Below are 24,502 nucleotides of genomic sequence, written 5' to 3'. Positions count from 1 at the left end.
TTGTCTTTTTATGTTACACTCTGTGTCAGCATGCAAAGCCATATAGCATATACATGGGAAGCCATTCTGAATATCAGTTGCAGTGTACCATCTAATGTAACTCCAGATTTTATAACATGCATGGATCTTACAACTTTGTTGATCACAGTTACCCAAGCAGCTAAACAGGTAGCTCAACAGAAGAGGACCAAAGACAAAAGAGCTGGTGTCCTGGTTCAGTTTAGAAAGCAAGGACTATGGAAATCACTGCCTGGAATGGCTAACGTGTGCAAACCAGCAAAAAAAAAATGACCTGTTACCACATACTAAAACTGACTTTATTATCTGATCTGTGCTTCGCTGAAACAGGGTTGAATGACTATTCCTGACTCTGCACTAGACTTACCCAACTTCAAGCTGTACCGAGCGGACTGCATTACTAAACTTTGCAACAAAATAAAGGGTGGAGGAGTGTGTTTCTACCTTAATCAAGGTGTTTTTTTTTTTTTAAACAATGTGACATTTCTTTTTAAGTCATGCTCACCTGACCTAGAATTGCTTATTATAAACTGTAAGCCATTTTATTTACCACGCAAGTTCTCCTCAGTGACTCTGGCTAGTGTTTACATTTGCCCTCACGCTAATGTTCACAAAGCACAGTGGAAACACGCTGATGTAATTACTGAGAATGAAAGAGACACCCCAGACTTGTAAATCATTTTGGGTAATATTTACCAGATCCTTCCTAAATATCAAGAGCAAATAAAATGCTATAACACACATGAAAATATTTAAGATCACTGCTATGCAGCTATTAAGGATGCTCATCATGCCTTCTCCCATGCCCACTTGGTAATTGACAATTAAATGATTCACCTTATTTCTGCTTACAAACAAAAACAGAAAACTGTCAAAAGAACCATCAAAAGAACAGTTAAAATTGGACCAACAAGGCAATAGAGGAGCTACAGGACTGCTTTGCCTATACAAACTGGAGTGTCTTCAAAACTGCCACCTTCAACATAAATGCATACACTGAAACTGTAAACTCATTAATTTTGGTGAAGACATTTACATTCCAACAAAAACAATTGTGAAGTTTATCAGTGATAAGCCTTGGATAAGCCCATAGCTCAGATGACTACGCCAAGACAAAGAGTGTACTTTCAAATCTGGCAATTGTGAGGAATACAGGAAAAGCCAAGTACTGTATATCTTGGAGAAGGGGGTTAAAGGTGCAAGAAGGAAATATTTGGGTAAGCTGAGGGGACAATTGTCTGAAAATGACGGGACATCAGTCTGGAGAGGCTTTAAACAGGTCACTAACTACAAGAAACAAACATCAAATAGTTCTGCTAATCCCAGTCTTGCTAATCAGTTAATCGGTTTTACGGCTGCTTTGAAAGACAATGGAACATAAACCTACTTGAAGGTCTATTACTACTCTACATTTCTCTTTTCCATGTCCCCCTCCTATCATCACTGCCAAAGACATCTGCAGTCTATTCAAACAGCAAAATATTATAAAAAAGTTGCAGGTCCTGACCTTATTTCCCCTTCCACACTTAGGCACTATACAGACCACTTGTCTACAGTATTGGCAGAAATTTTCAACCAATCTCTGGATTTGGGCACTGTTCCTGCCTGCTTCAAGACCTCCTCCATCTTTCCAGCAGAAAAAAATAAATAAATGTCACGGTGCTGAATGACTACAGACCAGCAGATTCAAACTCTAACCCAGCCACAGGGGATGCACAAACCAGTGTGTTCTTCGTGCCGGTCCCAAGCCCAGATAAATGGGGAGGGTTACGTCAGGAAGGGCAACCGGTGTAAAACTTTGCCAAATCAATATGCGGACAATACAAATTTCCATACCGGATTGGTCGAGCCCCGGGTTAACAACGACCGCCACCAGTATTGTTAGCCAACAGGGTGCTGGCGGAAATTGAGCTACTGTTGGCCAAAGGAGAAGAAGAGGGGGGAGACGTGTCCGGAAGCAGGAGGAGAGAAGAAAGGTAAAGAGAGTGGAACCGAGGACAGGAACTTTGAATGTTGGCAGTATGACTGGTAAGGGAAGAGAGTTAGCAGATACAATGGAGAGAAGGAAAGTTAATATATATGGAGTGCAAGAGACTACATGGAAGGGGAGTAAGGCCAGGTGGATCGGGGGTGGATTCAAATTGTTCTATTATGGTGTGGATAGGAGGAGAAATGGAGTAGGGGTCATTCTGAAGGAACAGTATGTCAAGAGTGTTTTGGAAGTGAAAAGAGTGTCACACAAGAGTAATGATTATGAAGCTGGAAATTGGAGATGTGATGATGAATGTTGTTCGTGCATATGCCCCACAGGTTGGGTGAGCAATGGATGAGAAAAGATGTTTGGAGCGAGTTGGATGAAGTGATGAACAGTGTACCCAAGGGACAGAAAGAGGTGATTGGAGCGGATTTCAATGGGCATGTTGATGAAGGGAACTGTGGAGACGAGGAGGTGATGGGTAGGTATGGTGTCGAGGAGAGGAATGAAGAAGGTCAGAGGATAGTGGATTTTGCCAAAAGGATGGACATGGCTGTGGTGAATACATATTTTAAGAAGAGGGAGGAACATAGGGTGACGTACAAGAGTGGAGGAAAATGCACACAGGTAGATTACATCCTATGCAGAAGAGTCAATCTGAAGGAGATTGAAGACTGCAAAGTGGTGGCAGGGGAAAGTGTAGTTAAGCAGCATAGGATGGTGGTCTGTAGGATGACGTTGGAGATCAAGAAGAGGAAGAGAGTGAGGGCAGAGCCAAGGATGAAATGGTGGAAATTGAAAAAGGAACATTGCAAGGTTGAGTTTAGGGAGAAGATGAGACAGACAGTGGGTGGCAGTGAAGAATTACCAGACAGTTGGGAAACTACAGCAGATGTAGTAAGGGTGACAGCAAGAAGGGTGCTTGGCGTGACATCTGGACAGAGGAAGAAGGAAAAGGAAACCTGGTGGTGGAATAGGGAAGTACAGGAGAGTATACAGAGGAAGAGGATGGCAAAGAAGAAGTGGGATAGTCAGAGAGATGCAGAAAGTAGACAAGAGTACAAGGAGATAAGGCGCAAGGTGAAGAGAGAGGTGGCGAAGGCTAAAGAAAAGCGCATGATGAGTTGTATGAGAGGTTGGACACTAAGGAGGGAGAAAAGGACTTGTACCAATTGGCTAGACAGAGGGACCAAGCTGGGAAAGATGTGCAGCAGGTTAGGGTAATAAAGGATAAAGATGGAAACGTACTCACAAGCGAGGAGAGAGTGTTGAGCAGATGGAAAGAGTACTTTGAAAGGCTTATGAATGAAGAGAACGAGAGAGAAAAGAGGTTAGATGATGTGGAGATAGTGAATCAGGAAGTCCCACAGATTAGCAAGGAGGAACTAAGGACAGCTATGGAGAGGATGAAGAATGGAAAAGCCGTTGGTCCAGATGACATACCTGTGGAAGCATGGAGGTGTTTAGGAGAGATGGCAGTGGAGTTTTTAACCAGATTGTTTAATGGAAGCTTGGAAAGTGAGAGGATGCCTGAGTAGTGGAGAAGTGTACTGGTGCTGATATTTAAGAATAAGGGGGATGTGCAGGACTGTAGTAACTACAGGGGGATACAATTGATGAGTCACAGCATGAAGTAATGGGAAAGAGTAGTGGAAGCTATGTTAAGAAGTGAGGTGATGGTTAGTGAGCAGCTGTATGGTTTCATGCCAAGAAAGTACACCACAGATGCGATGTTTGCTCTAAGGGTGTTGATGGAGAAGTATAGAGAAGGCTACAAGGAGTTGCATTGTGTCTTTGTAGACCTGGAGAAAGTATATGACAGGGTGCCTCAAGAGGAGCTGTGGTATCGTATGAGGAAGTCTGGAGTGGCAGAGAAGTATGTAAGAGTTGTACAGGATATGTACAAGCGAAGTGCGACTGTGGGGAGGTCTGCGGTAGGAGCGACGGATGCATTCAAGGTGGAGGTGGGATTACATCAGGGATCGGCTCTGAGCCCTTTCTTATTTGCAATGGTGATGGACAGGTTGACAGATGAGATTAGACAGGAGTCCCTGTAGACTATGATGTTTGCTGATGACATTGTGATCTGTAGCGATAGTAGTGACCAGGTTGAGGAGACCCTGGAGAGGTGGAGATATGCTCTAGAGGAGAGGAATTAAGGTCAGTAGGAACAAGACAGAATACATGTGTGTAAATGAGAGGAAGGTCAGTGGAATGGTGAGGATGCAAGGAGTAGATCTGGAGAAGGTGGATGAGTTTAAATACTTGGGATCAACAGTACAGAGTAATGGGGATTGTGGAAGAGAGGTGAAAAAGAGTGCAGGCAGGATGGAGAAGAGTGTCACGAGTGATTTGTGACAGATGGATATCAGCAAGATTGAAAGGGAAATTCTACAGGATGGTAGTGAGACCGGCTATGTTTTATGGGTTGGAGACGGTGGCACTGACCAAAAAGCAGGAGACAAGAGCTGGAGATGGCAGAGTTAAGGATGATAAGATTTGCACGGTGGGTGACAAGGATAGACAGGATTAGAAATGAAAACAGAGGGTCAGCTCAAGTTGGACGGTTGTGAGACAAAGTCAGAGAGGCGAGATTGCGTTGGTTTGGACATGTGCAGAGCAGAGATGCAAAGTATATTGGGAGAAAGATGCTAAGGATAGAGCTGCCAGGTAAGAGAAAAAGAGGATGGCCCAAGAGAAGGTTTATGGATGTGGTGAGAGAGGACATGCAAGTGATGGGTGTAACAGAATAAGATGCAGAGGACAGAAAAATATGGAAGATGATCCGCTGTGGCAACCCCTAACGGGAGCAGCAGAAAAAAAGGTGGTGGTAATGAAGACCTTTGAATGCCATATTCTGAATTCTCTAAAAAATACTACAAAAAAAAAAAAATTGTGCCCTCAACCCCTCCTGTCGACAAAAGTCGATATCCGCCCTAAAAGAACCTGCTAAGGGGGTCCATGAGGAAGTGAACATTGAAGATTTTTGGGATTCTGCTAATGCCCAGAGGCAAAACTATTGATGATGACAGAAAAGCATCTTTTAGATGAGTTGAGAAAGAAGGTAAAATTGTAGACTCAAAAGAAACATCACCTAGAAAACTGAAACTTGAGTGTCATTGATAAAGATTTACTATCATTTTTTTTCTCTTCGTGGGAATTTTGTATGTTTGTAGGTTGAGACTGTGCTTAAAGTTATGCCCCCATTATAGCAGGTGGTTGGTATGTCATCATGTGCACTTAGAGTGGTAAGTTCCCCAAAGTCTTTAGAATAAGCTGCACGAATTTACTCATTCAAGTAGGAAAATAAGTGTTCATTAAAAAAATCATTTTGTATTCTGTCTTCCATTACATGCAATTTTTTAATGTATGGAGCATTACATTAATACACTGTCATCTACAGCTATACCTCCTGAACCAGAATGTAAAGGTGATGTAGAAAATCTGCCCACAACTGGTGTTTGGGACCAGTTGGAGGCAGCAATATAATAATAATTATTTGCATTTATATAGTGCTTTTCTCACTACTCAAAGCGCTCAATATGTAGAAAAAAGGAAAAAAAACAACTTTCCTTTCATTATGTCAAATGTGGCAATGTAGACAGTATAATTCAGCATGACATATTAGTATGCTTTTATTTATCCCCCCCCCCCCCCCCCCCAACCCGATTGCTAACTGCTGCATGTTCAGTTGACATCACAAAGAGTATGTCAATTTCCTGACCCATTTTCCTATGGAACACACTTTTGCCTGTATCCAAAGTACATAAGCTAGTGAAAGGATTATGAAAACCTACAATTCTTTGCCATATATGTATATGTTTAGCTTGCACTAATGTATCAAGTGTCACATTAGTGTTATTTTTTCCTTTTTTTATATATAACAAAAGGAATGCCTTTGTAGTTGATGCCTATGTGCTGGTCACATGGTTACACTCATAATAAAGACCCCTCTCTGTCTTTGCCAGTAAGGACAGGTTGGGAAGCATGCACTGCTACAACGCATTGACATGCCAACCGCATAATAAAACAGCTCTGGATAGCATCCCTGTTGTACAATCATACATACTTGGACCTTCGTCCTTTGGCATAGATATCGGAATTGCCACACGCCCCTTTTCCAGTGACCTCATGAACCCCGATGATCCTCCAATCAGTCTACAGACTCCATAGGAAGAGTCACCAAAGACATGAATGTTACTTTCGATTTAAGTAAACTTCTCAACAAGGTCGACATTCCACAGACAGATACACTGCTGATGGCTGTGCCCAAGAGGTCATTAAAGGCCTGGATCTTGGTTTTTATCCAGGATACTCGTAAGCCCAGACTCTCAGACTCCTCGCTCAGTCTCAAGAACACCGATTAGAGCCTCCATTGACTGCACAAAGACCACAGCATCATCAGCAAAGTCAAGATCAGTGAATGTTTCTTCACTAACAGATGCCCCACAGTAAGTAAATTACTTTTGTGGCATTTGTACTGATATATGCATGTTTCACATACTAAATTCTGGCTTGTTTCCACAATTAAACACATACACAAAACAGGACAATATGGAATGGGATAACAGACTGCTTGTGCTGACTGACATTTGAAAAAAAAAAAAAAAAAAAAAAGACACTGATCGAGATGTGCAAAGAAATTTAAGATGGCCTCGAATTACGACTTTTTTCGTAGGCTTCAGGGAATCTACTGTTAAGAACTCTTATTCCCAGGGCTTTAAGCATTTTATAAATGTTACCTGTAGAGTGCTACTAAATACTAAATTATCTTGTGTACTATTAATTATTGTTCTTTATACTGATTTTTAGAGTGTGCACTTATGAGAACATTGTCAGTTTCTGTATCTTTATTTTATTGGAACTGTATAACAATGCTTTATGTTTTTGTACTTTCCTACTGCGAAAAGGGGCACAAATGGCAAGAGCCTATTCCAGTGACAAACATAAGCTAGAACAGTCTTCTACACAGGACACCAGTGCTCATTTTTATTCATTAAACAGCTGTCCCACACTGCTCTGCACGCATAGCAGTGAAAAAGGACAAACTTAAATCAATAAACAAACAGGTATTGCTAGCTAAGCAGAGGCAAGGTGTGCTTGAACAAGTCGCTAGAGGCAGACCGACTCGAACGGTGGCTGGAACATCAGTGGCTCAGCAGCCCCGCCCGGCTATCCAACTTTGATGTACCATGTAGTAGTGAAACAGGACAAAACTGAAAAATCAATAAACAAACATCGGTATCCAAGCGAAGGTAAGGTATTGCGAGAGGTACACGGACTCGAACGGAGGCTGGGGCGTGAATGAGTGAGGAGGGCCCCACCCGACACCCCCACTCCTGACTCCTGCTTCCCCCCTCTCCCTCGGCCTCTGTCTCGGATTAGCGTGAATAAATCGCTCCTGCAAGCAGACAGACATACAGACAGACCTTGGATTTATAAGAGAGTATCAGTATTTTTCGATACTGAAAACACACAAAAAAAATACAAAGTTAAACCTCTTTAAAGATTTGTGGCAATATAGAATAGGATAAAATCAAACTGCTGAAGCCGAAAGTTCTCAGATTTACCAAATCTCTTTCATGAGAAGTGCCCAATTACAAAAACAACAAACTTTACACCATAATGGGGGCTGCACACGTGCAACTTTTTTACGAATCAACTTAACCTTACGTCGAAGCTGAAGTCATAATATGTACGGTGAAAAAAGCCTTAAAAATAAAAATGTAGACAATTAATTGGAAAGTTTTCGTGGCGCCGCGCAGTTGGATGGCCCCGTACGCCATTGAAATGTAACACGACTACACTTACTTAAACGACAAGGAGACGTTCACGCTACTGAAATTAACGACTTAGGTTATTATGATGATTAACGTTAAACATAACATCAAATTGTACAAATATCAAAAGTATGCAACTCCTGGAAAGGCCGTTTAGATAGAACTGCACACAAACATATATTTCGCGCTCTGCGGCACGACGCTTCTATTGAGAGACAAATGGCCGAACATGCAGCAAATAAAATGCGATAGTTTATTCTCATGTTTAACACAGTCTACGCTAAAAACAAAATTGTTCTGCATAATGGAATGTATTTACTTAACTAAATACAAAATAAACATCTTAAAATATTTTACCATCAACAAGCATTTCTCCAAAATTCACAAACCAACACTCGAAGACACGCACTCAGACGAACTTCCGGTTCCAAAGGCAGCTGGGACTTTCAGTAACCCTGTGGTTCACGCGGGAAGGAGGGGCGGGGTTAGGAAGCATCAGGACTGTCCATCCATCCATTTTCCAACCCGCTGAATCCGAACACAGGGTCACGGGGGTCTGCTGGAGCCAATCCCAGCCAACACAGGGCACAAGGCAGGAACCAATCCTGGGCAGGGTGCCAACCCACCGCAGGACACACACACAAACACACCCACACACCAAGCACACACTAGGGCCAATTTAGAATCGCCAATCCACCTAACTTGCATGTCTTTGGACTGTGGGAGGAAACCGGAGCGCCCGGAGGAAACCCACGCAGACACGGGGAGAACAATTAAACTCCACGCAGGGAGGACCCGGGAAACGAACCCAGGTCCCCAGGTGTCCCAACTGCGAGGCAGCAGCGCTACCCACTGCGCCACCGTGCCGCACTAAATTGCGGTTCAACAAGAAGTTAAGGAGAAGGAGAGAAAAGATTACACATCATCCTTTCTTTATTTTATTTAAATCACAATGAGTAAATGTTCCAACTTTATTTTTTTATTTAATCCGTTTTATAACTAGCTTATAAAAAACATCACACCGGTTCCATTCCATCAAAACGTGTGTGGTGCTGAGGTGTCACCCGTGGCATGGCTACACTCGGGTCCCAATCTGGGATCCTGAGTTGGTTCATCATGTGGTGGGTCCGGCAATGCACTGTATCAACACGTGCTCCTAACCTCTCTCTCTCTCTCTCTCTCGTCAGTTCATTTTTGCGGTTAGAGGTGCCCGTCCAGGAAGTAGTTTTCGTAAGGTGAAAACTAGTCTTGAGCAATCTGAACCAGTGCTCGGTAAAAATGGTTAAGGGGTGTTTATTTTGTAGGGAGGAATTGATTTGGCAGAACATTCACATCGCGCCAGTATCTGCCCCGCCAATATTTTAAACTTCACGTCAGTATCCACAAGTTCCGAAGATCGTGAGCAGAATGTCTTAGTAACATTGCACAGCTCTGGTTCAGATCAGTCGGGGCATCCAAAGGCTTAGGAACGCTGTGTCATCACGTCAAACTCTGCCTCTTTTCCACTTTAGGTCAGGATTACTCTCGTTTCCTCATCTACTAAAAATATTTCCACATAGTTATTTATAAATATAGACACAAAACAATCAACAAATCTTTTGTAAATATATAACTTCGAAGTTAACATAAGGGTTACCCACGAAAAAGTGGTCTGCATCCACCGAGACGACTGCATATCGTGGTGAAGGGAAAAATGATCAAATATGGTACTCACATTGTGCGTCAACACATCTATGTGCCCGTTTCAGCATGTTCATGTACACTCTTTGCAACGTCATGGGATCGATTTTCTGTATCGCATTTTCGATGATTAACTTCAGTTTATTTACAGGCCACGGATTTGTCTCATATACGCAGCCCTTTAAATGACCCCCACAAGACAATCGCACGTAGTTAAGTCAGGTGATTGTTGTGGCCATAAACCCTTGCTAATAATCCTTTAGTCGGAGAAATGCTCCCAAATGGTAGCCATAGATATGCGGGAAGTATGGCAAATCGCACCATCTTGCTGGAAGTAACAATGGTCGCGTTCGTAGTCCGTCAATTGTACATTGCCACCACAGAAGTTGTTTCCAGGGGTCAGACAGCAAGGAAACATGGTAGGCGACACGACCGCAGCCGCCTATCCGGCGGTAGACGAGACGGGAGTCGTCTCGGTGGAGGCGGGCCACTTTTTCGTGGGCCACCCTGTATAATCAAGCGAAATGCACCATGGACGTTTAATTAGCTAGAAAGCAAAGCAACCAAACATAAAGTGAAAAATGTCTAAAAATAAGGATAAAATACTCTCTCATGACTCGCGAGTGGCAGCCTTTCCAGCAGCTCCGTGTATGACTTTATCTTTTTACCTTTTTTCTGTATTTTTCTCTATTTCACTGTCAACTCCTACCACTTTCTTTTATGTGGACTAGTTCCCTGGACACTTTTTTACTACTCTTTACTACTTGGAAATGTATTTTTACACGCCGAGACTCGTCTATCTAAGTAGTCAACTTCAAGCGCTGAGAACAAATGCCCGAGCCGGTGCGGTCCCCTATTTACCTGACGAGATAAGAAGGTCGTATCGTGGCAGCAGAGCCGGCTGTAAGATAAAAGCCAAGCGTCTAAAGAGAAACTGGCAATACAAACCTTCGGTGCCTTCTGTGATCCTGGGAAATGTGAACTCGCTTGGCTAACAACTAACATCCCAGATACTAACGTGGAGCTACCCGGGTTTAGCACAGTTAGAGCGGACAGAGACGCAAGTACCTGCGGGAAGCACAAATGAGGTGGACTCGCACTCTATGTCAATACAAGATGGTGCAACTCTGGACATGTAAACGTTAAAATCTCCTCTTGCTGCAGGGACATAGAACTATTGGCCATAAGTTTGCGTCCCTATTACTTGCCCAGAGAGTTTGGAAACGTCATTGTTGTCATTGTTTACATCCCTCCTTGGGCGGATGTGGAGATAACGAGTGACATTATCCACTCAGTTGTTGCTAAACTGCAAATGCAGCACCCTGAGGCACTTGTGCTAATTGCTGGAGACTTTAACCATGTGACGCTGGACAAAACATTACCTGCCTTCTCCCAGTATGTGGATTGTAACACCCGGAGAAATAGAACTATTGACCTACTGTATGCAAACGTTAAAGATGTATACAACGCCACCCCGCTGCCTGCGCTTGGGAAAGCAGATTCTGCTTCAGCCTCACTACAAACCAAGAGTGAGAGAGCTACCTACAACCACACGCTCATTCAGGAAGTGGTCCCCTTGTTGTCCAATGTGAAGTTGACCTCCTCGTCACTGCCACTGTTATTTACATTGGCACCCATCAGTGTGGTGTGGAAGTTGGGATTGTCTGTGTAGTGTTCAGTTTTGCACCATCTTGCGAAGTGTAAAAAAAAAGAGGCGAACTCATACACTTCCCGTTTGGAACACAGACACATTTTACCTTTGTTTTACCCCTGTGCTTATCTAAAATTAAAAATCAAACAATTCAGAGTTGATTAAAGAGTACATTGCAGACCTTGACTTAACGGAATTTGCATACATTTCTATCATACCATGTGGAAATGACAAAGTTATTTATACATGGTCCCCCCACTTCAGGGCATCATAATGTTTAATTGCAGGTCTATTACAGCCATCATATTTATTACTTTTCACATATCCCTTGCATGCAGTGACTTCTTGAAATCTGTAATTCATGCACTTCACCAGATGATGTTCTCTGGTGATGCTCTGCCAAGCCTCTAATGCAGCCATCTTCAGCTCCTCCTTGTTTCAGAGGCTTGTCCCCTTAATTTTTCTCTTCAGCATATGGAAGACCTGCTCAGTTGGATTTAAATCAGGTGACTGGTTTGATCATTCAAGAATTTTCCATTTTTTAACTGAAAAACTCCTGTGTTGCCTTAGCAGTATGGTTAGGTCATTATTTTGTTGTAGGATGAAGTACCCTCCAATGAGTTTGGGGGCATTTTCTGGAACTTGAGCAGATCAGATGTTTCTGTACACCTCGGAATTCATTCTGCACCTGCCCTCAGCAGTTCCATCATCAGTAAAGATAACTGTGCCAAGTACCTATGGCAGCCGTACATGCCCAAGCCATAACACCTTAACCTTAACATGTGTAAATGGTGTATACACACAAAAATGTTTCATACACCCCTTTTCCCACTCACTTCAAGTTGTACAAAAACTAATCTTGGCATAAAGCCACACACATTTTCATGGCAGCCTTAGACCATGTATATGCACATTTCTGCTTGGTTATACAAACAGGCGGCTCCCAGCGTGAAAGCAGTGCTACTGTTTCTGTGTTGTTTCCCTTTCATTTTTAAATTCACATTCATGATGCAGATTTTATCAAATACACTGAAATTAATTGCATATCGTTTGCAAATTTAAGGCACTTAACTGTAATCATTCTATAACAATGTAATGATGCAGGAATGGTCAAGCTATTCCAAATACCATAGATGCTTTAACATTGTTACTCTTAGTGCACCACTGAGAGTATTTTAACCCATTGTATCTGTGGAATCATAGCTGCACGGCCGCTGATCAGAAAGCTGTATGTGGGTTGTGTCGAGAGCACAGAGGATTATTGGAATACAGCTTCCAGCCCTGGAGGACATTTATAGCACATGCTATACTCTGATGCCGTCATTCTGGTGCAGATTTATCTTTGTCTCATCTGTCCACAAGATCTTTCTCCAGAATACTACAGGCACTTTTCAGTACTTTTTCACAAACTGTAATCTGGCCATCCTGGTTTTGTGGCTAACTAGTGGTTTGCATCTTGCATTGTGCACTCTGCATTTCTGTTCATGAAGTCTTCAGCAGATAGTTGTCTCTGGCACATCCCCATCTGCCTCCTGAAGACTGTTTCTGATCTGTCAGACAGGCATTTAGGGCTTTTTATTTACCATAGTGAGGCCTCTTCTGTCCTCAGCAGTGGAGGTATAACTTGGCCTACCAGTCCCTTTGTGATTTACTGAGTTCACCAGTGCGTTCTTTCTTCTTAATGATATGCCAGACAGTTGATTTAGGACATCCTAAGGTTTCACTGATGTCTCTGATGATTTTATTCTTGTTTTTCTGCCTCATAATTGCTTATTTGACTTTCACTGGCACAGCGGTTGACCTCATATTGAATAAAAGAAATTTAAAAAGCCTAGCTATCTTATGAAGCAATGAAACACACCTGAGCAATCACAAACATCTGTGACGCCAATTGTCCCAAACATTATGGTGCCCTGAATTGGGGGGGTCCATGTATAAAAAGTGTTGTTGTTTTCTACATGGTGTGACCAAAATGTATGCAAATCCCCTTAAATGTAAGTCTGCAATGTACACTTTAATCACTTCTAAATTGTTTCATTTGTAGTTTTAAACTGTGGAGCAGAAGGGTAAAACATGGAAAAATGTGTTTTTGTCCCAAACATTGTAGAGGGCAATGTAGATAACAACAACAACAACAACAACAACATTTATTTATATAGCACATTTTCATACAAAAAGTAGCTCAAAGTGCTTTACATAATGAAGAAAAGAAGAATAAAAGACAAATAAGAAATTAAAATAAGACAACCTTAGTTAACATAAAAAGGAGTAAGGTCCGATGGCCAGGGTGGACAGAAAAAACAAAAAAAAACTCCAGAAGGCTGGAGAAAAAAATAAAATCTGTAGGGGTTCCAGGCCACGAGACCGCCCAGTCCCCTTTGGGCATTCTACCTAACATAAATGAAATAGTCCTCTTTGTAGTTAGGGTTCTCACGGAGTCACTTGATGCTGATGGTTATACAGACTTCTGGCTTTTAATCCATCCATCATTGTTGGAACATCATGGTGCTTTGGGTAGATGGTGGTGGCACAAGCCACCACCAATAGGACACCGGAAAAGGAAACAGAAGAGAGAGTAGGGGTTAGTACAGATTTTGAATGAATAGTTATTATAATGAATTGGATATGCAGAGTATCAGGATTAAATTACAGTGAAGTTATGAGAAGGCCATGTTAAAATAATGTGTTTTCAGTAGTTTTTTAAAGTGCTCCACTGTATTAGCCTGGCGAATTCCTACTGGCAGGCTATTCCAGATTTTAGGTGCATAACAGCAGAAGGCCGCCTCACCACTTCTTTTAAGTTTTGCTCTTGGAATTCTAAGGAGACACTCAGTTGAGGATCTGAGGTTGCGATTTGGAATAAGATAAGTGTGGTAGAAAAACGTAGAGCTCTTATAAAAAGAGGTGAGAATTTTTATTGCATTAACATATCACTGTAAAACAAATGTTGTAAATTTACAGTAAATTAATGCACTGTAAAAAATTATCAATCTTTCACAGGAGTTAACTGTAATTTTTCACCATTAAATTCAGGAATGAAAAATGTATTCTGCAATCACAGCAGACTAAGCCATCTTCCATCATAAAGACAGCAAATTACTGCAAAATTGTATTTGGACTGTTCCATGTTGCATTATGGGACATTTTCAGTTCATGAATTTTTATACAATTTCACTGGTACATGGTAAAATTACAGTAATAAATCAAACCCTGGCTACAAAGACACTGATGGAGACTTGTTTAATATTGTACAAACGTTAGAAAGTTTTCATTCACACAGAGATTTACAAAATAAGGAATGTGTGACCAAATAATGAGGTGGAGAAGATTATTTAGGGACCTCCAAAAATTCAGCTTGATGCAGATTGTGGGGAAATAAGGTGAGTATGTTGTAAAAAATAATAAAAACACATTATATTAATAATATATCAAAAACTGTAATACAATAAAAAGGTAAAACAATTACTTTAAATAGATAAATTCATGTATAATTACATTTAAGTAGTTTTTTTAGATGTCAATAATTCTCAATTAATTGTTTCAATGTTCAAGACCATTTTATAGTACTAGGCAGGGTGTTGTACCATGTTAGCCATTATGGAGAAGTGAAGCAAAAATGATCCCTTTTATTTTCTAACTAAAAAGATTACCATATGCGAGCCCTTGAGGCAACTCAGGCCCCTTCTTCAGGCAAAATGTAATACTCGATGCTCCAGTCTTCCTGGGGGTTCTTTTACGTGCCTCCTTAAGCTCTTACCAGTATCCCTTTGATGATTCACAGTCAAGATATCCATACCTCACATTGACTTGCATGTACAGTATATACTATACTTAAGCTTACTTTGATGTCAAACAAAAAAAATAAAGTTTACTTGCTTAAACATAACTAAGAAAGGCCAACAATGTTAGAGTATTGTTTTTCATCTTGAGAGTACACACATATTGCAAAAAAGAGTATCATGTCATTTTAAGTAGTAAGAAAAAGCAAGCCATTGTGAGAATCAGCCATTTGAAAAGAATATTGGTGGTGCACCTCACTTTGTCAAGTTTCTCATCCCCTGTTGCACCTTTTCAGCTCTAGGAGTGTTGATTCACCTCTAATATAATAACACTTAATTTAATGGGGGAGAGAGTTGGTCGGCATTGTGCTGTCAAAACCCCACCCGTGACGGCTGCTACAAGCAGACTAATGAGCTTGAGATTTATCCTTACCTTGAGAAAATGGGAGCAAACTTCTGTGATAAAATAATTATTTCTAGATTCAATTCTTTATCACAAAGTGGAAGGTGCTTTTTTATTAGATCGAAACTCTTGCTATTGAAAGTGACATATTTGTTAAATTTTAAAGTTTTGTCTTTCATTGTTGGACCCCTGGTATCCTATACAGCCCCATTGAAAACTGTAACAACATACAATATTTTAAATACAGTACATAGGACGCTAGATGATAGTGAGCCCAGACTTGGATCCCCACATGGGTGCCCGCAAGGCATGCCAGGTATTGTAGTTGTGGGGAACAGTCTTATTGGGTCCCATGGGGGCCTAGAAGGAGCTGCAGGATTTGGGAATTCCTACTCCATACAGCTCCAAATTCACCCAGAAGTGCTTCAGAGCTGCATCATCATATCACCGGAATCACTCCTGGGGATTAGGTAAAAGGAGCTGCCTATTTTACATCATTGCTGTGTGCTGTTTATTTCTGTACTTGTGTTAGTGGTAGGAAACACTTGCAAAGTAAGAGTTTCCCACAATAAAACTCTTTGTGCTTTTACACTTGCGTCTGAGCCTTTGTGTTTTGTGTTTGGGAAGCTGGAGATCCCCCTGGCATGCACTATAGAGTGTTTTACACCTGCCATCCAGAGAGCTTAGATCTACTGGTCAGTTGTTTTTTTTTGGTCCCTCACACTAAGTGTAAAACAGCTGCAGCACCTCATCTGTGGAACTCTTTACTTCATTACATTAAGGAGTCACCTTCAATTGAGCTATTTAAAACAAGAATGAAAACTCATTTCTATTCTCTAGCCTTCAGTGACCTTCACTGATACTGATGGATGCACTGCACGTAGTCATCTTATTTTATTTCTTTAATGAACCGCTGGCTGTATTTCATTTTATTTTTATTTATATCTGTTTATTTTATTTATGTTCATTGTATGTTTTATTGTAAAGCAATTGGGCTACAGCATTACTGATGTTGTTTCAAGTGTGTTCTATAAATAAATTGAATTGACATATATCATCCTAATATATATATATATATATATATATATATATATATATATATATATATATATATATATATATATATATATATATATGCGGTGGGTTGGCACCCTGCCCAGGATTGTTTCCTGCCTTGTGCCCTGTGTTGGCTGGGATTGGCTCCAGCAGACCCCCGTGACCCTGTGTTCGGATTCAGCGGGTTGGAAAATGGATGGATGGATGGATATATATATATATATATATATATATATATATATATATATATATATATATATATATATATTCACGGCATTCGTAGTCTGTGTCACAATCTGATTATTTGGGTGCTTACCTACCAGGTAACGCTTGTGGTTGGCCAGCAAGTCTGCTAACATCCGCCACGGTGCCCTCAGTTGTGAGAAGCAGATTATAGAATGGTTGAAATAGTTTACTGTCAAATAATGCAAAGAGAACGCGACACGTGTTTCGCCCTCATTCTGGGCTCATCAGGCGTACACACTCTAATGCACTCCCATATATATTTGCAGTAGTTTTTATTCCTGAGGTTTCAGCCCTCGCCAGGAGCCGCTATCAGAGGGTAAGGCTTAGACATAACAAGAATCAAAGGCAATATATAGCAACATATGGGGGGAGGGAGTGTGTGCCAGGTGAGATGGGGGGTCTGATTCCAGTCGATTGGATTGTTTGCTGGGTTCTCTGGCGTCTCCTGTGTAGGCATTGTTTAATGAATGTCTTTGAGTATCCGTTTGAAGTGAAAAGACGGAAAAGATAGCGTTTCTCGTTTGTTTTTGTCTCCTTCGTATTACAATGGGTGTGAACTCTTCAGAATAAAGCTTTAATACAGCTTCGTTTATGAGATACAGAGTGATTGCTGGAGAAATGTAATATCTTGTCTGCGTAGCATTCCTTACGGTAAACACTTGTGATCAGGGTGGCGTCGTTACTTCTTTCAATGGAGATGTTCAAGAAGCTTATCATCACGGAGTATCAGAAGCCACGGCACGCATCCTGTCCAAAACAGGTATCAGAATAGCACACAAGCCTTCGAACAATCTGCGCACAACCTTTTTCAATGCCAAAAACAAGAAATCGACAGCAGAAACACGAAAAGCAGTTTATAGCATTCCATGCTGTTCTTCCCAGCGGTATACATAGGACAAACATCAAAAAGAATCGCAACACGTACACAGGAACATCGCAACGCCGTCAGGGGGAAGAACTCACGATCACTGATCTATACGCAAAGAAAATCAACCGGACATACTGTACATTCAACTGGGACAACGTATGAGTAAGATTTAAGGCCAATATTAAAAGTGCCAGAGAGCTGGCTGAATCTTGGCTATCAAACGAAAACGCCATTAACAGACATTTGGACATAGCCCAGCATATACAAACTTAAGAAGAATATGTTCATAATAAATAAAATTTACGACCAATACTCTTCCTAACCCCCACCTCATTACCCTCCCCCCCCCCCCCCCCCACTTAATTTTGCTATATATTGCCTTTGATTCTTGTATGTCTAAGCATTACCCTCTGATGAAAGCTCAGGAATAAAAACTACTTTATGATATTATTCTCCCTTTGTGAATCTCCAGCTGCAAATATGCAAACTGTATCACAGACCTTCGCTTCTCTCTCTCTCTCTCTCTCTATATATATATACATATGGTTGAAATAGTTTACTGTCAAATAAATGCAAAGATTACACGACACGTGTTTCGCCCTCATTTTGGGCAAAGAGTACGCAACATGTGTTTCGCCCTTAGTTTGGGATCATCAGGCGTTAACACTCACTGCTCCCCTCTCGGGGATCGAAGAGCGAAGTATGTTTACATTGCGCCACGGCGTGTAGTTCGTTTATTCAACAGCCTGGAGATCGGGGTAACTACATTCGTAGTCTGAATGACAATCTAATTGTATGGGTGGTTACTTACCAGGTAACGCTTGTGGTTGATCCGCCATTCGGCAAACATCCGCCACGGTGCCCTCTCAGTTGCCAGAAGCAGATCATAGAATGTTGCATAGTTTACTGTCAAATAATGCAAAGAGTACGCGACACGTGTTTCGCCCTTATTTTGGGCTCATCAGGTGTTTCGCCCTTATTTGACTGCGAATGCTATGAATGTAATTAATTACCCTGATCTCCAGGCTGTCAAATAAACGAACCACACGCCGTTGTTCTTAGTGATTACTTGACTGTTTATTGGTAGCTGTGTGATGGGTTAGAGTAGCAACAGTGCCCTCTAGTGTATACACACACACACAAAGACATATATATATATATAGTACTGTATATCCATCCATCCATTTTCCAACCCGCTGAATCCGAAGGTCACGGGGGTCTGCTGGAGCCAATCCCAGCCAACACAGGGCACAAGGCAGGAACCAATCCCGGGCAGGGTGCCAACCCACCGCAGGACACACGCAAACACACCCACACACCAAGCACACACTAGGGCCAATTTAGAATCGCCAATCCACCTAACTTGCATGTCTTTGGACTGTGGGAGGAAACCCACACAGACACGGGGAGAGCATGCAAACCAGTGGCGTAGCGTAATGGGGGCGGCCCGCCCCGGGCGGCACTTTTAGGGGACGGCAAAATTTCACAATAAATAATAATAATATCTTGTAAAAATTTGAACCATACCTAAATAAGGGGGCGGTGGAATTTTCCTCCGCCCCGGGCGGCTGACACCCACGCTACGCTACTGATGCAAACTCCATGCAGGGAGGACCTGGGAAGCGAACCCAGGTCCCCAGGTCTCCCAACTGCAAGGCAGCAGCGCTACCCACTGCGCCACCGTGCCGCTCAGTATATATAAATATATATATATAAATAATAATTCATTACATAGCAGTTTTCTCAATACTCAAAGCACTATCCACACAGAGAGGAACCAGAACCCACAATCTCCTTACTGCAAAGCAGCAGCATTACCACTGCGCCGTATATTTTATACACAAATAAATGCTTCACTTTAGAACATAATTTTATGTGGAGTTCTTTAGAAATATTGTGCATGAAGTGAAGCAACGTAAGTTCTGTTCATGTGTTTTTTGTTTATATTATAATAGTTACGCTTGTAATTTTATTAACACTAATGCGTTTCTCAATAGTGCCTTTAGTTATAAGGTGCCTATAAGTTAAAGGTTTGGATTTGAAATCTGCATTCCAAGTGTTTTAATGGACACTCTACTGCGAATGCCAATTATTCCTGCACAACCAGAAGAAGTCCTTTAGTTGTTTCTCTATTTCATTGTGGTCCTTCGAGCCGGATGTGGTGTTTACAGTAGCCCAGATGTTTCAGTTCCAAACAAGCAGTGCTTCAGGTCACCCACAGAGTGTCACCCGTCGGCCTGCCTACTTAGAAGACTAGGAAGTGTATTATCCTAGCCAAGAATCATACGCTGCACAGAATATACAACATCAAGCAGGGATCAGGCCAATTGGCATAGAGGGAATTGCCAAGATGACACCCCTCAGTCAGCAGAGAGTTAGCTCATCCTATCATGGATATCCTAATACCAGTAGAAATCCAGTTGGGTCAATACCCTATGACTCACCAGTTTCACAAGAAGAGCACTGGTATACAACAGTTGATAGGATGAGTGGATCTGAACAAGGAGACATCCTTAGCCAATTAAGGGAAACTGATTACCTGCCAAGGAGGTTCCAACTGGCAGTATACAAACTTCAGAAGGAGAACCAGCAATTGTGGCAGACACAACAAGCAATGAATAAGCAAATAGAAATATTGAGAGATACTCAGGAGGACATGAAGAGACTTACAATAGCTCCTAGACAGATATCTCCTCAAATTCCAAGTCATCAGACTTTAGGCAATACACCAGTGCCACGTCCACGTATTACCAACAGACAATTAACAGCTGCAGCATCTGAATCACTACCACGGTCTTCACCAGTCCCAGTGCCACAGCATATTCTTGCCCATCTTCAAGATGAACAAATTGATGCCACGAACAAGGACTATTTTAAAGGCATGATAGTGAACCCTCGGTAGTGAACCCTCACCTTCAGTCCAAAGCTATTTTAATCCTCCACCACTTCAGCGTTTCTACCAGGAAACGCTGGACCGTACAGGCATGCGCATTTCACCCTTTGCCATCAGGCAAGATGAAGAGCAGCTAATGATCCCTAATTATTCAGCTCAAGTACATTCACAGCATTGTACGCCCTTGTTAAGTCAAGCTGGCAATAAGCAAGAATTTAAGCAGGAACTGCAGTATAGGTGGCCAAAACCAACTATTCCTGATTTTATCCATCGTGATCCAAGTGAGTTTGCTAGGTTGAAATTATCATTGGGTAATCTTCTCCCTAAGGATGCAACTGAACTTTTCCAGTACCAAGTTCTAGTAGATCATTTGAAGCTGGAAGAGGCCCGTTTAGTGGCAGACGCTTACCTTCATTCATTAACCCCATATTTTGACACTATGGCTACACTGACTGAGAAATTTGGAAGACCTCACTAACTAGCTCTTAAGAAGATAGCAACTGTAATGGATTCCCCTAATATCCAACCAAATGATCCAATAAGATTTGAATGGTTTGCACTTCATATCCAATCATTGGTTGGTTTACTTAAATCCCTAGGTCCAGAAGGTGAGGCTGAACTGTACTGTGGCTCCCATGTAGCTCGTCTTCTCACCAAGCTACCACCAGACATGAGGGCATCATTCCGCAGACAGATGTTTCACAATCTTGGTACCTCATACACCTTAGTAGACCTTGTCAAGTAGCTTAAATTTGAATCCTGGTGCCAGGAAAGTGAAAGTCAACCCAGAATAAAGACTCAGCAAGATTGGACAGCACAAAGGACTGATTGGCATAAAGAGTCAAGGAATAAACTCAGAACAACCACGGTCCTTCATGGTACTGAGCAATCACCAGAAACCCACAAATCAGAGTTACCGTCAAAACAAATGCCAATAGAGAAGCCTGACCAGAAACCAAAGTACTGCCCTTATTGTGAGTCCTCTGAACATTATCTGGGTCAGTGTCCTACTTTCCAGAAATTAAGTAAAGAACAAATGATATATTGGATTAGGACAAACAAGCGCTGTTGGAAATGTGGCAGATCTCATCAGGCTGCACAGTGCACCCTAAAAAGACCTTGCAATTTGTGTAAAGGAAATCACCTCAAAGTGCTTCATGAGGTTAACAGTAAACCATTAAAGGAAGAAGCACCTCCAATTCCAGTAAAGCCTACTACAGAGACACTCTACCTTGATCGTCCAGGCTCACCTGATCAAGTCCTCTTAAAGGTAATGAGTTTTACTTCGACACACAGATCAAACTTTAGACACCTTTGCAGTGCTTGACGACGGATCAGAGCGAACAATTTTGCTCCCAGCTGCTGTTCAGAAATTGGGTCTTCAAGGGAAAGAAGAACTTTTGTCCTTGAAAACTATTAGGCAGGACATCAAAGAACTACAGGGTGCTTCCGTTTCTTTCAAAATATCTCCTGCATCCCAGCCTCATAAGAGATATCATATTCAGAAAGCTTTCACTGCTGATCATCTAAGCTTGTCAGAACACTCCTACCCTGTGGCTGCATTGCAACAGAAATATCATCACCTTAAAGACCTGCCCCTCCAGCCAATCCATAAAGCACGTCCTCTCCTCCTTATTGGTGCTGATAACTCCCACTTAATTATCCTAATTGAACCAGTACAGCTTGGCCCATCTGGAGGGCCGGCAGCTATCAGAACAAAATTGGGGTGGACACTTCAGGGTCCAGCCAAAGTCCTCCAATATCAGATTAGTACGCAACAGTGTTTCTTAACAACCCTTAGCCCTTCAATGTCTGAACTGTTTAAGAATGTAGAAAAACTTTGGTTGGCTGACACTCTATCTCGTAGGAATGAGAAAGCGGTGACAAGGTCTAGAGAAGACCAGGAATGTCTGGATCTTCTTCAATCAAAAACACAGAGAGTTGTGGTGGATGGAGTTAGCTGCTATGCAACACCCTTGCTACGCAAAGGATCAATGCCTCAATTCCAAGCTACTCTAGAAGTTGTAATGCCAAGTCTTAGGAACACTGAAAGAAAATTGATTAAGGATCCAGAGCAAGCTACTGTCTATAATGAGGAAATGGGAAAGTTGGTAGCAGCTGGATATGTGACCAAACTGACCTCTGAAGAACTGAGCACAGACGGAGAATCATGGTTTATTCCACATCACATGGTTAGTCACAATGGAAAAAAAGAGTAGTTTTTAACTGTTCATTTCAGTACAAGTGCTTTAATCTAAATGAGCACTTACTTCCTGGATCTGCACAAGGCCCATCTCTTTTAGGAATACTTCTCTGTTTCCGAGAACATACTACAGCTATTAGTGGAGATATCAAAGGCATGTTCCACCAGGTACATCTCCTGCCTGATGACACACATCTACTCTGTTTTGTCTGGCGTAATATGAAGTGAGACAGCTGTCCTGATGTGTATGAATGGAAGGTCCTCCGCTTTGGCACCACCTGCAGCCCCTGCTGTGCTATTTTTGCGCTCCACCAACACATTGTAGACAACAGTGAACCCAATGAAGATGTGAGATTATCTGTACAAAGAAGTTTTTACATTGATAACTTTCTACAGAGCCTGTCATCTGCCCAGGAAGCAAGACAACTAGTAGACAAGATGATAAACCTTTTGGCTTCAGGTGGGTTTGAAATACGTTTGTGGGCCAGTAACGTCTCCAGTACCATAGGACATCCGCCAAAGGAAGCTCGGTCAGACAATGCGGAATTGTGGTTGTCTCAGAACCAAACTGATATTCAAGAACCTACACTAGGATTATGGTGGCATTGCTCATCAGATAAACGTGGATATAAACATCACCAAGTACAGCAAGGAGCACTGACCATGCGTAATATCTACAGAGTACTAGCTAGCCAGTATGATCCTCTTGGATTACTACTTCCATTTACCACTCGAGCAAAGGTATTGGTCCAAAAGCTGTGGGACAAGCAGAGAGACTGGGATGATCCCCAGTTACCAGAAGACTTGCTCAGAGTTTGAAATGAGTGGCAGAATGAGCTCCACCTTCTATGTAGTCTTACATTTCCCAGGTGCAATACAACACCAGACATAGATCAGTCTGATCATAAAAGAGAAGTCCACATTTTCCGTGATGCCTCAGAACAGGCGTATGGCTCAGTAGCTTACCTGCGTACAGAAGACAACCGTGGCAATATGCAACTCGCTTTTGTCATGGCGAGATCAAAGGTTGCTCCACGGAAGCGACTTACTGTTTGCAGATTGAAGCTTTGTGCAGCTTTAAATGGTGCCCAGTTAGCAAAGTTACTTACCAATGAGCTGACTTTACAGATAACACAAATCACTCTCTGGTCTGATTCCACTACTGTGCTGTTCTGGCTACAATCAGATTCTTGTCGTTTTAAAGTTTTTGTTGGTACTAGAGTGGCAGAGATACCAGAACTTACAGATCGTCATTCATGGCGATATGTGAACTCTGCCAATAACCCAGCTGATGACCTTACCAAGGGTAAGACTTTAGCAGAACTGATAGAACCTAATCGATGGTCGCAAGATCCATCCTTTCTATTACGTTCATCCAAAGAATGGCCATCGACACAAGCAGCAGACCTAGCAGAAGATGTAACAGAGTGTTGCAAAGGTGTCTTTTGTGGAATTAATGGAACTTATACCACTACAGATGCCTACAAATACAAGACATGGATGGAACTAGTAGAAGCTATGACCCAGGTAGAACACGGGGCAGCAGATATAAATAAGAAACCAACTGCTAAAGAATATCAAAATGCTGAGCTGCGGATTTTCCAGACAGCTCAACAGGACAGCTTCCCTGAAGAATACAATTTACTAAAAGCCGGAAAATCAGTTCCGCCTACCAGTCGTCTGCTCACTCTCGCCCTGAGTTTGACAAATCTAATGATCTCATTAGAGTTGGAGGATGTCTGCGGCAACTTGAGAATGTGGGGATATCCACAAAGCACCCTGTAGTACTAGATCCCCAGCATCCCACCACTAAGCTGTTAATTAAGGAATATGACAACAAACTGTGTCATCCAGGTCCAGAGAGAGTTTTTGCAGATATCAAAAGAAGTATATAGATTCTTCGAGGGTGTGAGCCTATCCGCAAACATCAGTACCACTGTTTAGAATGCC

The 24,502-nt window shown here is 41.9% G+C and overlaps 1 protein-coding gene across 1 annotated transcript in view; it reads left to right on the top strand.

Moving 5' to 3' along the window:
* LOC114665934 (NACHT, LRR and PYD domains-containing protein 3-like) overlaps positions 1-3,090 on the top strand; it is a 578,897-nt gene extending 575,807 nt beyond the window's left edge. The window contains exon 14 of the transcript XR_007934483.1: positions 3,067-3,090. The gene's annotated coding sequence lies outside the window, so the exon portion shown is untranslated. The remainder of the gene's footprint in view (positions 1-3,066) is intronic.
* Positions 3,091-24,502: the final 21,412 nt, after the last annotated feature.

Source organism: Erpetoichthys calabaricus, chromosome 1 (genome assembly GCF_900747795.2).
Source record: "Erpetoichthys calabaricus chromosome 1, fErpCal1.3, whole genome shotgun sequence".
In the NCBI taxonomy this organism is placed as follows: Eukaryota; Metazoa; Chordata; class Cladistia; order Polypteriformes; family Polypteridae; genus Erpetoichthys; species Erpetoichthys calabaricus.
Note: the sequence above shows the minus strand (reverse complement) of the source record. Positions and strands in the feature narration are given on the sequence as shown.